At 45.8% G+C, this 16,151-nt stretch overlaps 2 pseudogenes; one reads left to right on the top strand and one right to left on the bottom strand.

Annotated features, from left to right (window-relative positions):
* The first annotated feature begins 2,083 nt into the window (after nucleotides 1-2,083).
* LOC100344101 (pre-mRNA-splicing factor SPF27-like) lies at nucleotides 2,084-3,151 on the top strand (annotated as a pseudogene).
* Nucleotides 3,152-9,234: 6,083 nt separating this feature from the next.
* Nucleotides 9,235-10,401, bottom strand: LOC108178689 (transcriptional repressor protein YY1 pseudogene; annotated as a pseudogene).
* Nucleotides 10,402-16,151: the final 5,750 nt, after the last annotated feature.

Genomic DNA, 16,151 nt, shown 5'->3' with positions numbered 1-16,151 from the left:
ACTAAGCTGCTGCCTTCAATGCCAGCAACCCCTATTCGAGTGCTGATTCTGATCCAGCTCCCAGTTAATGTGCCTGGGAAGGCAGCAAAGGATGGCACAGGTACTCGGGTCTCTGCCACCCATATGGGAGACCTGTATGCAGCTCTGGGATCCTTGCTTTAGCCTGGACAGTCCTGGCCATTGTGGCCATTTGGGGAGTGAACCAGAGAATGGAAGCTCGCTCTCTCTCTCTCTCTCTCTCTCTCCCCCTTGCAAATAAATAAACAAATGTCTTTAAAATTGACAAACACTTATCTAGGTCAAAATGTGTTCATTACGGACCATCAAAAAAGGAAGTAACTTTCTCTGAAGGGTGGAGAGAACTTCCACTTTGATTATGGCCTTGTCTAAATAAGGTCGGAGTTTCTGAACTCAAGAGGCTTCCATAGCCTTGGCAGCTCATGACAAGAGCCTAGGGTGATTACTGACATCATAAATAAGAGTGTCAATTGTTAAATCAACAATGGGAGTCACTGTGCACCTACTCCCGATGTAGGATCTCTGTCCTTAATGTGTTGTATTATGCAAATTAACGGTAAAACTAGTATTCAAATAGTATTTTATACTTTGAGTTTCTGTGTGGGTGCAAACTGTTGAAATCTTTACTTAGTATATACTAAGTTGATCTTCTGTATATAAAGGTAGTTAAAAATGAATCTTAATGAGGGGTGGGATGGTAGAGGGAATGGGAGATGGGATGGTTGCAGGTGGGAGGGAGGTTATGGGGGGGAAAACTGCTATAATCCAATAGTTGTACTTTCGGAATTTATATTTATTAAACAAAAGTTTAAAAAACATAAAACACAGAGCTAAATTGATTAGTACTTTGCCTACTCCTAAATTTGGTAGAAACACTTCCTTTTTACAAAATCATATATCTTATAGAAGGACAAATTCCCACACCCTCATGATTGCCACCCAACTTACCCTGAAAACTACATGAGAATTTTCTACATTGGTGATAAGAGGGGAAAATACAAAATTATGTTCTGCAAACACAGGGGTGGAATTAATAAAATCACATCCAATTAAAAAATGTGTACATTAATAAATTCTACATAATAATTCAGGAAGAAATAATTAACCCATGCAAACTCTTGCACCCACCAAAAACTCTCAACTCTTGTATGAGGACAGTACTATCCTTATAACAAAAAGAGACAGACATAACAACATAAGAAAATTACTGAGTATTCCTGCAAAAGTCTTCAACAAAATATTACCAAATCTATTCAGGCAGCATTTGAAAGGATAATGTTCAATGACCAAGTAGGACTAATGGCAAGAGTTCAAGGTTTGTTCAACATATTAATATCAATCAAAGCAATACATTATATAGGGGCTGACACTGTGGCACAGTGGTTAAGCCTCTACCTGCAATGATGACATCCCATATAAGAGTGCTAGTTCAAGTTCTGGCTGCTCTGCTTCCAATCCAGCTCCCTACTAGTGTGTCTGCGAAAGCAACTGGAGATGGCCCAGGTACTTGGACACCTGTCATGGGAGACCCAGATAGAGTTCCTGGCTCCTGGCTTCAGCCTGGCCCAGCTCCAGCCATTGTGGCCATTTGAGAACTGAGCCAGAAGATGGATTACTTCTTTCTTTCTGTCTCTCCCTCTCTGTGTGTCACTCTGCCTTTCAAATAAATAAAAGAAATCTTTAAAAAATACACTATATTGACAGAATAAAGAAAAATCCACATGATTATCTCTATGGAGCAAGTGAAAAAAATTCAATTCCTTTTCATGAAAAAAAAACTAAAAATAGAATGAAAACTCCCTCAGATATAGTGAAAAATATCTATGAACAACCCACAGCTAACTCTATATTTAATGGTGAAAGACCAAGAGCTTTTCTCCTAAGATCAGGAACAACACAAAGATGTCCACGCTTCCAACTGCTATTCAATATTGTAGCAGAGATTCAAGCCAGGGGAACTAGAAAAAAAGACCAAATAAAAAGTAGCCACACACACACACACACACACACACACACAGAAACAGTAAAACTATCTCTATTCGTACGTGAACCCAAGTGCCCCAGCATGGCGGGCACTGGTTTGGTGGCCGGAGAGGTTGCGGTGGACATGCTACCATATTTCAATCAAGGTTATGGAAGTACCTGGTGTGCAGGAAACAGTTGCAGCCCTGGTGGAGGAGGAAACTCACTGATACCGACCCACTAAAAACTACCTGAGCTACTGGACAGTCCCGGATTCTTCTGCTTTTTAAAGTGACAATGAGAAATTAATTTGAAAGACTGGCTGCCAGACAACCAATTGAACTGCTCAGTATGAAATGATATGAGCTCTGTCGCTCCCCGTCTTTGTGGAGGAACGACACAGGACCCTGCGTTGTTCTTTTGTCTGCTCAGCCCTCCCCGGGTTTGCTGCTGGTTCTTCCCGGGTTGGCTACCGACCCTTCCACCTCCGTGGAAGGGTGGTTCCCCCTGCCACTTTCCCCACTTCCGCGGGGGAGTGGCACACCGCCGGCCGGCCGGCTCTCTCGGGGGCTGCTCAGGTGTTCCTTCAGATAGATGTTCCTGGTGCATGTTGTCTCTCTCCTCCTGTATAGTCCTCTTCCACCAATCCCAACTCTGCTACCCACACGCCGAGTACGCTGCTCTCCTCCAATCAGGAGCAGCTCCTGCAGCTTGTCAAGTTGGTGAGAGGCAGCTGGGTAGAAGCTGTTTACTCCTCTCCCAGCGCCATATTGTGGGAGAGCAGATGCATAGAATAAGTCTTAATTCCAGTAACAGTCTAGTCCGAGTTGCTCCCCACAAGCTTCCAACCCCATCTTCGGGTCAGAAAAACATTACTGCGTGGCAAGAATGTGCAAACAATTCTATGGCCCAGTTAGAGCACCAAGCAGTTCTTATTTAGAATCTGGAACTGATGTGACAGCATGGATGTAATGCCTGGAAAGTGTATAATGAAAATCTAGTTCATATGATGGACCATGCACAGAAAGAGCTTCAGAAGTTAAGTTGGGTATCCCTGTTCAGTGAGAATTGTGAGACCGAACGGACTACTGTGCAACTAGAAAACGAAATCTATCAAAGTAAACAGCAACATGGAGAGGCAAACAAAGAAAGCACTCGGCAAGACTACTGAGAAGATTAATTTGGGGGGGTAGAAAGGAAGAAAAGTTGGGCTTTCATAAACTGCCAGGCATCGGAGCTTTCTTTGAAGAGAGTTGTCTCTGAAGGACAACAACTTGTCACAGAAAGTATTGATGGTTGTTAAATTTTCAGAACACGTAAAATGGGTGAAGTGTTTTGTCCTGTTTGTATTTTTTAACAAAATAAAAGTTTTCAACATGGTTGTTAAAAAAAACAGCTATCTGTATTCACAGATGACATGGCTTTCTATATATGTGTGTGTACACACACATACACACACACTTAACATTGTTGGAATCAACACGCAAGTTTTGGTAGGTTGCAGGATACAAGGTCACTATACCAAAATTAGTTGTATTTTTATCCATGCAATGAGTGATCTGAAATGCATTTAAGAAAACAATTCTGTTTAGAATGATATCAAAAATTCCTCAGTGTAAATTTAACAAAAGAAGTGCAAAGCTTCTACACAGAAAACTAGAAAGCACTGCTGAAAGAATTGAAAGAAGATGTTAATAGATGGAAAGGCATCCCATGTTCAAAACTAGAAACCTTAATATTGAGATACCAATACACCCAAATTAATCTACAGATTCCATCTAATTCCTAGCAAAGTTTTGGCTTTTTTGCACATGCTTGCCCTTAAACTCATATGGGAATATAAGAAAAGAGTCAGAACAGTCTTGATTGAAAAGAAAGCTGGACTCTCTGCTATGGCCTGGGAAAGCAGTGGGAGATGGCCCAAGTCCTTGGGACTCTGCACCCACGTGGGAGACCTGGAAGAAGCTCAGGGCTCCTGGCTTCAGATCAGCGCAGCTCTGGCCATTACAGCCAATTGGGGAGTGAAACAGTGGATGGAAGACCTCTTTCTCTCTCTCCCTGCCTCTCCTTTCTCTGTGTAACTCTGACTTTCAAATAAATAAATAAATAAATCTTTAAAAAAAGAAAGCTGGAAAGCTCACACTTCCTAATTTCAAAACTAACCTGAAAATTACAATAATCATGGCATCAATAAGATAGACTTGTGACTTCAGAAAGAAGCCACTGCATTTATGGTCAATTGATTTTTGACAAGAGTGGTAAGACTATTCAGCAGGGGAAAGAACAGTGTTTTCAATAAATGATTCTGAAATAAATAGGTACGTATGTACAAAAGAATAAGGTTGGACCCCTACCTCACAACATACACATGAATGAACTCTAAATGGATCATAGACTTAACTACAAGAATGAAAATTACAAAATTCTTAGAATATCTAAGATTCAACCTTCATGATCTTGGTTTAGGCAAATCCTTCTTAGCTATGACACCAAAATCACAATGGTTTGGCTTCAAAGTGCCTCATAAAGAAAGTGAAAGAATCAACCACAGAATGGGAGAAGATTTTTGCAAGGAACTTTTGATAAGGGACTTGTATCTAGAATATATAAAGAACTCTTACAAATTGATCATAGAAAGACAAATTACTCAATTTTTTTAAATTATTCAATTTAAAAATCAGGAAAAGATTCACGAATGGTGAATGAAAGACACTCGACATTGTTAGTCGTGATGGAAATGCAAATCAAAATCACAATGATATGCCACTTCACACCCACTTGGATAGCTCTCATAAAAAAGATAATTACAAATGCTGTCAAGGATGTGGGGGAATTTGAATCTTCATACATTACTGGAAGGAATGTAAAATGTGCAGCCACTATGGGAATGGCTGATTTCTCAAATGGTTTAACGTAGAGTTTCCATAGAACCCAGCAATTCTATTCCTAGATGCATACACATAAGAAATGAAAACATATGTCCACAAAAGTTGGCACACAAATTTTCACACAGTATTATCTGTAATAGCCTAAAGTGGAAATAGCCAAAAAGTCACAATAACTGATGAGTGGATTCAGAAAGTGTGAAATATTCACACAATGAAATATAATTTTGCAATCAACAGAAGTGAAGTACTATCACATGGTATAACGCAGCGAAAACATGAAAACATTATAACATTATGCTAAGTGAAAGAAACGCAATACAAGTAACACATTAGTATGTGATTACTTGTATAAGAAATTTCTAGAATAAGCACATCCATACAGACAGAACCAGACTGGTGGTGTCCAAGAGCTAGGGGTGGGGGTTACAAAAAATCTCCTTAACCAGATTTTCGTGAGAAGTCTTCCTCCAGGCCTTCTTCTCAACTAGGACTAGGCCTTGACCTTGAGCCTTGTCCTTAGGCCTGCAGAGTAATCCAGTTTTAGTGAGAATCCAGCTAAATCAGCTCAATGAGAACCCTTCACCCTCCATATCTGATCACTTTCCTCATCCTCCATGACTCCCAGGTGATAGATGATCACCTTGAGCTGCCTTTAGCAAATACCCTGTTCGTTTAACAAGCATTCCACTTACCCTGATGTCTTCTCTTAGTAATTTTCCATCCACTCACCCTTCTGAAACCTGTCTTTCGGCTGTAAATCCCCACTTTTCCTTGTTATATTAGGAGTTGAGCCAACTTCTATACTGAAGTCTCTTCTATTGCAATCGTTCCTCACTAAAATCTGGTTTTAGTGAGTGCTTTTACTATCATCCAGCTCTTGTTTGCTTTAACAGGGGGTGGAGTGAGAATGGGGAGCGACTGATAATGGATATGGGGTTTCTTTTGGGGGCGATGAAAATGTTCTACAATTCATTATGGTGATGGTTGCAAAACTCTGTATACACACTGAAAACTGTTGGACTGTGTGCTGTAAACAGGGGAATTGTATAGTGTGTGAATTGTATCTCAACAAAGATGTGACGGGGGAAATAGTCCATGCCTGGATTTGAGCCCAGATCTGGGTGACTCCAAAACTCAAATGCCTCAGAAGTCTACTCTGCTGTTCCAGGAGGCATTTGATAAATGAACTACTGGATTTCGGGCTACTCAGCAGACAGAAGCATTTCATGATTGAGTAGGCCACCTTACAAGGGCTTTGCACACCCATGGACTCAAGCAGCAATCACCACATCCCAGAGTCGTTGAAAGCTTCTAGAAGCAGGTCTGTATTCCCAGGGGTCCCACAATCAGCTTCTAACCATCAGGGGAAGCCAGGACTGCTGAGTTGACATCTGTAAGCCTGGGGGACTAGCGCTCTCCCTTGGCTTCCCCAGCCTCTCTCAGGACCAGATGCAGGCCAGATCCTATGCTCCCTAGATGCTGGCAGAGTTCCAGGACTAGCTCAGCACAGCCCTAGATGTGACTGCAGTCTGAAGGATCTTGGATATCATACCAGCACCACCCTCCAGCAAGATGGAAGCCAGTCACCACTGCAGCATGGTGGCCTTCTGAGGCTTATTAAGATGTTTGTATCAGAGATACAAGGCCAAGGGAAAGAAACAAAAAGCTGTGGGGCTCAGTATGGTGCAGTAGGTTAATCTGCAGCCCATATAAGTTGCTGGTTCACAGCTGCTCCACTTCTGATCCAGCTCCCTGCTAATGCACCTGGGAAGGCACAGGAAAATGATCCAAGCCCTTGGGCCCCTGACACCCATATATATGGGAGACCTCGATGGAGCTCTGGGCTCCTTGCCTTGGCCTGGCCCATCCCTGGCCATTGTGGCCTTTTAGGGGAGTGAACCAGCAGATGGAAAACCTCTCTGTGTCTGTCTCTCCTCTCCTTGTCCCTCTGCCTCTCAAATAAATAAATAAATAAATAAATCTCTCTTTTAAAAAAAAGAAAGACAGCTAGCTATACCTGGGCAACCAGAAGGATGCTACAGATATCCCCAAGTCTGAAGTTCCCACAGGGACAGAGGCCCTACAGAGAACTCTGACTGCTTTCCCTGAAGTCGTTCTGCCACACTTGCCACAACATCTCTGCAAAAATGGCCCTTCCCCTCGCCAACAGAAGACTCCCTCCCCTTTGTCCTTGGGCCCCTATTTTTAATAAAACAGCTACTATTTCTTCCATGCTTATCACATGTCACCACTATATTACATTCTTACACCTATGCCCATATTTAATCCTTACAACACTACCAAACATACATGCCCCCAATTTGTAAATGAGAAATCAGAGAGACATGGGGAGGATAAATACGTTGCTCAGGTTTGCACAGCTTAGGAAGTGATACAGTGGCCCTGGGAGTTCTCAGCGTGCCCTCCAAGCCACTTTTGTAAGTGTCTTCCTTTCTAAATGGCGGCCCCAAATAGGAAGGAGTTCACCCAGCTCCAGTCTGAAGCTTAACAAGACATGAGGCAACCTCAGGGATCCTATCTCTACAAGAAAGATCACTGACCTGCCAACCTCCCCATAGCACTTTTTTTTTTAGAATTGCTATTTTATTGTTGTCCTTTCTGTATTACATGGATGTACACATCTGGTGTTAAAAGGTACAATGCCAGGCCGGCACCACAGCTCAATAGGCTGATCCTTTGCCTGCAGCGCCGGCACACCGGGTTTGAGTCCCGGTTGGGGTGCCGGATTCTGTCCCGGTTGCTCCTCTTCCAGTCCAGCTCTCTGCTGTGGCCTGGGAGGGCAGTGGAGGGTGGCCCAAGTGCTTGGGCCCTGCACCCCATGGGAGAGCAGGAGGAAGCACCTGGCTCCTGGCTACGGATCAGCGCAGTGCGCCAACCGCAGTGTGCCGGCCGCAGCGGCCATTGGGGGGTGAACCAACGGAAATGAAGACCTTTCTCTCTGTCTCTCTCTCTCTCACTGTCCACTCTGCCTGTCAAAAAAGGGGGGGGGGGGCACAATGCCTTGTACAACTGAACACTACTTTCTGTAACTGCATAAGCAAAGAAATTACACTGAACATTAGCATCTGGCAGTATCTTTGAGGGGAAAAAAGTGACGAACATGGGTTTAAATTGATTAGCACTGGGCCAGCACTGTGGCATAGCCGGTAAAGCTGCCACCTGCAGTGCCGGCATCCCATACGGGCACCAGTTTGAGTTCCGGCTGCTTCCAATCCAGCTCTCTGTTATGGCCTGGGAAAGCAGTAGGAGATAGCCCAAATACTTGGGCCCCTGTACCCACTAAGGAGACTCTGAAGAAACTCCTGGCCCCTGGCTTCGGATAGACCCAGCTCCAGCCTTTGCGGCCATTTGGGGAGTGAACCAGCAGATGGAGGATCTCTCTCTCTCTCTCTCTCTCTCTCTCTGTCTCCACTTGTTTCTATTTTTCTGTGACTCTGCTTTTCAAATGAATAAGTAAATCTTTTTAAAAATTGATTAACGGCTGGCACCGCAGCTCACTAGGCTAATCCTCTGCCTGCGGCGCTGGCATTCCCGGTTCTAGTCCTGGTTGGGGTGCCGGGTTCTGTCCTGGTTGCCCCTCTTCCAGGCCATCTCTCTGCTGTGGCCCGGGAGGGCAGTGGAGGATGGCCCAAGTGCTTGGGCCCTACACCCGCATGGGAGACCAAGAGGAAGCACCTGGCTCCTGGCTTTGGATCACCCCAGTGTGCCGGCCTCAGCGCACCAGCCTTAGTGGTCATTTGGGGGGTGAACCAACAGAAAAGGAATACCTTTCTCTCTGTCTCTCTCTCTCTCTCATTGTCTAACTCTACCTGTCAAAAAATTGATTAACAATTAATTAACTATTAAATGACATCTAAAATTTTATTCAATATAACTATATGATACAATTATACAAAATATGCAAATATCAAAGAATACAACCAAAATTAAGATAGCAAACAAAACCTATTCAACTTTTTTACAGAAAAATACTTTTGAAGGATGCATGTAACTGCCCATTCTTTAAGAAAAACTACTGCAAGCAAAGTTATCGACCTCCAGAAAAATCACACATAGCATTACTAAACATATCCCCAAAAAGTGTGCAATATGCATACTTGGAAAATACAAAATTTTAAAAATTATAAACAACAGGTGAGCTTCATATTTATAAAAATGTGGAAAAAAAGTCCCACTTATAACACTGTTGTATGAAGAATTGTCTTTTGATGAAAAGTTCATGAGTTGTCCTCTTGTTGGGACCACACTTAACAAAAACCCTATTTTTTGAAACAAGATTACACAGCTAGAGGGAGCATCTTAGCCATAGATCATTGTTTTAAAGCTTTTCTGTATTTTTACTACTTTATTCAAATATGTCCCTTAGGTGTGTAGGATTCAGTATACACTCCTGGAAGATACTGCCCAAGACCGATGGGGTCTTCTCTCGTCTTCTCACTTGGTTGCTTTCGGCCTTGGCAAGTGCTAGGATGTGAGATTTCAGGTTAGTTGAGTGAACAAACTGCTTATTACAACCGTTGAAGCAGCACACATAGGGCCTGTCGCCAGTGTGGATGACCCTCAGGTGTGTGCGCAAACTGAAGTCCAGCGAAAAGCGTTTCCCACAGCCTGCGCATGCGTGCTGCCAGGGCTTCTCTCCGGTATGAACCAGTTGGTGTCGTTTTAGCTTTGAGGCTCTCCCTGAAAGCTTTGCCACATTCTGCAGAGAGTTATCCCTGAACATCTTTGTGCAGCCTTTATGAGGGCAGGCTATTGTTCTCAAAGCATCATCTTCTTTAAGTTTTCTTGACTTCACTCTAGCAAATCCTGCCACTTGTTTAGGATCCAAAGGATTCCTCCGGGAGGAAGTTTCTTTCCTGTGATGTACTCTGAATAATCAGGAGACAGGTTCTCTCTAATGATCTGTTCTTCAACCACTGTCTCATGATTTCTATCTTTTTTTTTCATCTGAGAACCATATGGTGACCAAGAACTCGCCCTCCAGTTTCTTGATCTGCACCTGCATCTGCTCGCATTTCTTGTTGCCTAGGTCTGCACTGCCGCTGCCTCCTCGTTTACCGGCTGTTGCCACGGAGACCGGTATCTATTTGATGTAGTCATCGTCACCACTTGCCGGCACAGGCACCAGGATGAGGATCTGGTCCTCTGTGAAGCCAATCTGGCATGCAGCTGGCCTGAGTGATCAATGCCCACCACCTCCTTGCGCGTCTGTACTAGGATCAGCTCCTGGAGGTAGTGCACCTGGGTCAGGGCGTGAGAGGCAAGCGGCTGCAGCATGATCAAGGACGTGTGCCAGTGCTGGTGATGGTAGCGATGGTGGTGGTGGTGGCAGTGTTGGCCGGCGTGTGCCACGGCCATACTTTTTGTGGTCATCATCCTCCTCCTCACCCACTACCATACTCTTGATGGTCTCCACCAAGATGGTCCCCCTCCGTGATGTCGTGCAGCTCCACAACTCGGCCAGAATCTTGAAGTCATCAGTGGGGATGTAGAGAGTGTCGCCCGAGGCCATGGATCAGGGTTCCTCGCTGCTGGCAGGCTGGCCCCCATAATAACCTCTGGACTTGGAGCAGTCCATTCCATAGCATGGATCTTCTTTTTTTAAAAGATTTATTTATTTATTTGGAAGTCAGAGTTATACAGAGAGAGGAGAGGCGGAGGGGGGGTGTCTTCCATCCAATGGTTCACTCCCCAATTGGCTGCAATGGCCAGAGCTGCATAGATACTCTTATTTTTTTTAAAGATTTATTTATTTATTTGAAAGTCAGAGTTACACAGAGGGAGAAGGAGAGGCAGAGAGAGAAAGAGAGAGAGAGAGGTCTTCCATCTGATGGTTCACTCCTCAGATGGCTGCAACAGCCAGAGCTGCGCTGATCCAAAGCCAGGAGCCAGGAGCTTCTTCCAGGTCTCCCACGTGGGTGCAGAGGCCCAAGGACTTGGGCTATTTCCACTACTTTCCCAGGCCATAGCAGAGAGCTGGATCGGAAGTGGAGCAGCTGGGACTAGAACCAGCACCCATATGGGATGCCGGCACTTCAAGCCCCAGCGCCAGCCCCAGCATGGATCTTCTGACCCACCCATTGGCCCATGCCACAAGCCCAGAGCCTCATCCAGCCAAAGGCATGCCAACCCACTGATTTTCACTTTCTTCATAGCCCATGAAAGGGCACTCTGATTACTTCATTGACTGAGGTACTACTGAACACAGGTGGCAAGCCGCCAGGGCAGTGTGTCCCAAAGGTTTTAGCCCATGGCAAACCAGTCCGGCCAGGCAACCCTACAGAAACCCTGCTTTTTCATCCCCCTCCCTCTCCTTGCTCACAGGGGAGAACTGCAGGCCCACTAGAACTCATTTTAGGCTCTGCCTTACTCTGTTATATCCACAAGAAACAGCCAATTTCCTTATTTTCATTAAATGAACCTGAATCTGGTTTCTATTCTCACCGCCCTGCCGTGGACTCTTGGGACGTGCTGTCTCAGTTATTAGCAAGTCTTCTCTCCCACGGCGGGATTAGGCAAATCCTGGGGTCGGTCATCCATGAGGCAAACATTTTGTTGCAACCCCTCCTCTCCCCAGTCATTGGCCCATCCAGGTTGTTGAGCACCGGCCTCTGTTCCAATTGGCCATTGTCTCATTCTGCCTGGTTGACCCTCGGGTCATTCAATATTTGGACCACCACCCCTGGGCTCAGGGGCAGGCAGAATGCCAACTTCCTTACTTTGGTCCCAAGGTCCTCCTGAGCCTGCTTCCTGCCAGTCTTCTCAGCCTCCTCATCAACCACACCCTGTCTTGCTCCTTCCATCCCAGCAGCACCGAACTGCACAGGCGCCTGCCTGCAGCATGAGCTGTCATCCTCCAGGCCTTTATTCCTACTGTTTCCTCAACCTGGATGGCCGCCCAGACCCATGTATCCCCTCCTCCCAGAAGTCCTCTCCAACTATGTCGATCTGCATGGGGTGATCCTTTGTTGTTTTCCCACACTTCTCTTGGCTCCCTCCTTCCATAGCACTGATTGCAATGCATTGTGCTTGTTTGTTTCCACTGTGTGCCTCTCTCATAGGCCTGGGAGCAACCAGAGTGTAGGGACTACATATGATTGGTCTCTGTACCTTGTTTAGAGCCTGGCACAGGCAGATTTTGATAACTAGATTTGTGAGCAATTGAACGGAAAGAATGATGGAATAGGGCAGAGTTGAAGTCTGGAGAAGTTGAGGAGGAATCCATGGTAATATCCTGTAAGTGGAGTTGTCTAGATCCGCTGCAGGAGTGTTTTTCTCCCCTGCACCCTTCCTGGGCCCCCTCAATGTATCAGGCTGGAATAAAAGGAAGTCTTTTGTGATGCAACCCAAGAGGAGGTAGAGCAATAGGAGATTCTTTTAGCAGCATTGTGCACTGGGGCCATGCTAACAGGCAGTCACTGTTGTCAGTGTGAAAAGCCCCATTGTCTTGTAAGGGCTTGACCCTAAAGCTGGACCAGCGCAGGTGCTTCTCTTCATCTCCCTTTCACCTGCCAGGGTTAAAGCCCTCTCTAGCTCCATCCAGAGGCCAGCAAACAGGACTAAGTAGTATAACTGGCAGCCCATGCCTAATGCCAGGGAGGAAAGAAAATAGACTCGAGGGGGCAGAGAACTTAGGAGGCCAAGGAGCTTGGGTGAGGAAAAGAGAATAGAGGGAGTCTCAGAGGAGTGGCTTCTGGGAGACATCAAGAGAGGACAACTGGGGCCGGCGCTGTGGCGTGGCAGGTAAAGCCACCACCTGCAGCACCGGCAGCTGGTTCGAGTCCTGGCTGCTCCACTTCTGATCCAGCTCCCTGCTAATATGCGTGAGAAAAAAGATGGTCCAAGTCTTTGAGCACCTGCACCCATGTGGGAGGCCTGGAAGAAGCTCCTGGCTCCTGGCTTTGGATCAGCTCAGCTCCGGCCGTTGTGGCCATCTGAGGAGTGAACCAGCAGATGGAAGACCTCTCTGTCTTTCTCCCTCTCTCTGCCTCTCTGTAATTCTACCTTTCAAATGAATAAATAATCTTTAAAAAAATATATGTATATATATAGAGAGAAGCCAACTCTGTGGGTGGCCAAAGACCTGTTCTTCACTGTAGCTTCTGTGCACGTGTGATTAGGCACTAATAGGGCTTTCAAGACTTTCCTTTCAGCCTCCACTGTAGCACAGCGGATTAAAGCCCTGGCCTGAAGCACCGGCATCCCACATGGGCGCCGGTTCTAGTCCCGGCTGCTCCTCTTCGATCCAGGTCTTTGCTGTCACCAGGGAAAGCAGTGGAAGATGGCCTAAGTCCTTGGGCTCCTGTACCCACGTGGGAGAACTGGGAGAAGCTCCTGGCTCCTGGCTTCGGATCCGTGCAGCTCCCGCCTTTGCGGCCATTTGGGGAGTGAACCAGCCAATGGAAGACCTGTCTTTCTGTCTCTACCTCTCTCTGTAACTCTTTCAAATAAATAAATCTTTAAAAAAAAAAAAGACTTTCCTTTCCCCAGTGAAAGACTACACTAGCCCACTCCTCTGCCACTGAAGGACATTCTAAGAGGGTTTGGCAGGGGGAGGGGTCTGGGGGTCAAGGGATGGCATCCATCCAGGATTGTTCAAGTGCGATACAGAGTCCAAGTGCACCCAAAACAAACCACCCTGCAGAACTGAGTGCGCTTGGGCTCCTGTGGCCCCTAAATTGTTAGAAGAATGAGCCTGGGGCTGGAGACAAAGTAGATGCAGCACAGGCCGTTACTGGTGCTGTAGGATCCCTCCCAGCAGGAGAGGGATATGACAGGGACAGCAATACGTTCATCATGGAAGTCCCTGGAGGGCGGTCATGTCTGGGAGCCAGGACTCTATTTGCACTGAAACCTCTCTAGGCTGGTTGAAGCCTAAGATTTCCCACAGGAAATCAGACACAGGTACAGAAATTTTTAGAGGCAATCGGTTTGTTTATGGAGAGATGAGGCCGTCTCTGTTCCCCGAGGGATATGGTAGAATTGGCTGGAAGAACTAAGTAGATATTGGAGCCTGAAGAAGCTGATAGAACAAGGGACACAACCCGTGTTGAATGCTACCAGGTACCCAAACCCCTAGGGTTGTCTGTGCTGGTCGGGGATCCGTATGTTGTAGGGGAGAGATGGCAGCAAGCCACATCCAGAGAAAAAGAGTTTGACGAGTGTTTCAGACATGCTTCAGAGTGTGCAGCTAAGAACAGCCTTGCAGATCACAAGAGGGAAGCATGCTAGGGAGCTTGCAGGGTTCTGCGAGAAGGCCGTGCTCGGGTGAAGACACAGCAGCCTTGTGCCGCGGCTGCTGGTTGATTGTAGTTGCTGTGGCTGGTAGTTGTACTTTACCTGCAGTTTTTTTTTTTATTTAATGAGCATAAATTTCCAAAGTACAGCTTATGGACCACAATAGCCTCCTCCCCCCCATATCTTCCCTCCCACCCACAACGCTCCCCTCTCCCACTCCCTCTCCCCTTCCCCTTCACATCATGATTAATTTTCAATTATCTTTATATACAGAAGATCAATTTAACGTATGTTAAGTAAAGATTTCCACATTTTGCTCCCACACAGAAACACAAAGTGTAAAATACTATTTGAGTACTAGTTATAGCATTAAACACCTAAGAGTAATTGTGTATTAATTACAGAGTTCAACCAATAGTTTTAAGTAGAATATAAAATGCATCTTTTGTATTGTTGTTTACCTGCAGTTTTGATTGCCACAGGCAACTGTGCTCTGAAAAATAGTCAATGGGAAGCTGCAAAGGTAAACAATTCAGAAGCTGGCCATCGTGGGCCTTTCGGAGCAGTGTGCTGGACTCCTGCGACATCCATGCGACATCCTGTGACAGTTGTTGCTGATTTTTTTACTGTATCTAATGTATGCATTTAAAAAAATTCATAACTTCATCTGTCTAGAATTTTATTTTTACGATTTATTTTATTTACTTGAAAGGCAAAGTTACACAGAGGCAGAGAGAGAGAGAGAGAGAGAGAGAGAGAGAGAGAGATCTTCCATCCACTGGTTCACTCCCCAAATGGCCTCAGTGGCCCGGAGTTGTACCAATCTGAGGCCAGGATCCAAGAGCCTCTTCTGGGTCTCCCACGCAGGTGCAGGGGCCCAAGCACTTGGGTCATCCTCCATTGCTTTCCCAGGCCACAGCAGAGAACTGGATTGGAAGAGGAGCAGTCAGGACTTGAACCAGCACCCATATGGGATGCCAGCGCTGCAGGCGGAGGCTTAGCCCGCTACACCACAGCGCCAGCCCCTAATTTATACATTAAAATTTATCATGGGTATATATGTTTATTACAGAAAACTATATATATATATATATATATATACACGATTCAACATGATCTGTGGTTGTAGGCATCCACTAGGGGGTCTTGGAACATAGCCTCCACAGATAAAGGGAGTAACTACATGTAATTTGGAGTGGGAAAGAGTGTTGAGGAAGCATATGTCAAGTTCTTGGCTGCCTGGCAGAGGGAGATGCAAAGTTCTGTATGTTGGATGAGATTAAACACTTATTTTCATAGGGCAATGGACGGGGAAGCCTGGTGGTTCTGCCAAGGGTCAGCCATGGGTCTCTTGGGAACAGGCTACAGGAGACAACAATGGGCTGCCCCTTTGGCTTAAGGTATTTGTCAGGATGGGCTAACCATGCAATACCAACTGCCAAATCTCAGAGGTTTAACCTAATGCAAGTGCAATGCTGGCTCACATCAGTCTAATGCAGTCTGCTCTGCTCCCCGTTACCACTGAGGTGCTCTGCTGCCCATGACCATTGATAGACCCAGCCTCATTCATCTCATAATGCTGCCATCTTGAACACAGGCTTGCAAGAGAGGGAGAAGAGCACAGGGAAGGCATGCCAAGCACTTAACCATCTCAGCCTGCCATTTCTATTCATTTATTCCAGTCATGCGGCCTAGCACTGATGCAAGGACACTGGAAAATGCAGTCCCAGGCTGGGTAGTTGCTTCCCAGCAAAAACCCTCTACTGTGGAAGGGGAGCACAGATCATTGGTGGACAGTTGGATTTCTTGGCTACAACTCACTGGAAGGAGCTCTGTGATATAATTACGCCGAACTATGAGAAGGAAGTTGAGACTGATTCGCAGTGATGAGAGGTAGACTGGGACATTTTGAGCCTACGTTTTAGACTCAAACTTAAGTTTTGGTTGTTGATGCAGAAGTACCTGCAGGGAGGCATATGCGAAGGCTGGCAGCTACACTAAAGGTAGTGGGGACTAAGGACCCTG

The sequence above is a fragment of the Oryctolagus cuniculus genome, chromosome X, assembly GCF_964237555.1.
Source record: "Oryctolagus cuniculus chromosome X, mOryCun1.1, whole genome shotgun sequence".
Classification (NCBI taxonomy): domain Eukaryota; kingdom Metazoa; phylum Chordata; class Mammalia; order Lagomorpha; family Leporidae; genus Oryctolagus; species Oryctolagus cuniculus.
The sequence above is the reverse complement of the archived record's forward strand: the minus strand, read 5'-3'. Positions and strand labels throughout refer to the sequence as shown.